A 343-nucleotide genomic window follows, 5' to 3' on the forward strand; every position below is an offset into this window, starting at 1 on the left:
CACAAAGACACACAAAACCCAAGACACAGACGGAGTGGAAACACACAGACCCAACATACCGCGTCTTCCTACACAAACAAACAAACAAAAAGTTATTGCATCTTGAATTTACGAATTGCAGTTCTTGCCGACACTGTTATTGTATTTGTTGTATTTGTTCCTGATATGGAAAACTAATGCGATATGCTCTGTATCTGGAGCTTTGGGTATACAACAATAACAACAATAACAATAACAACAATAATAACAAGAACAACAATAACAATAACAACAGCAATAACAATAACAAACACAACAATAACAACAACAATAACAATAATAATAACAAGAATAACAACGACAA

Source organism: Penaeus vannamei, chromosome 23 (genome assembly GCF_042767895.1).
Source record: "Penaeus vannamei isolate JL-2024 chromosome 23, ASM4276789v1, whole genome shotgun sequence".
NCBI classification, from domain to species: Eukaryota; Metazoa; Arthropoda; class Malacostraca; order Decapoda; family Penaeidae; genus Penaeus; species Penaeus vannamei.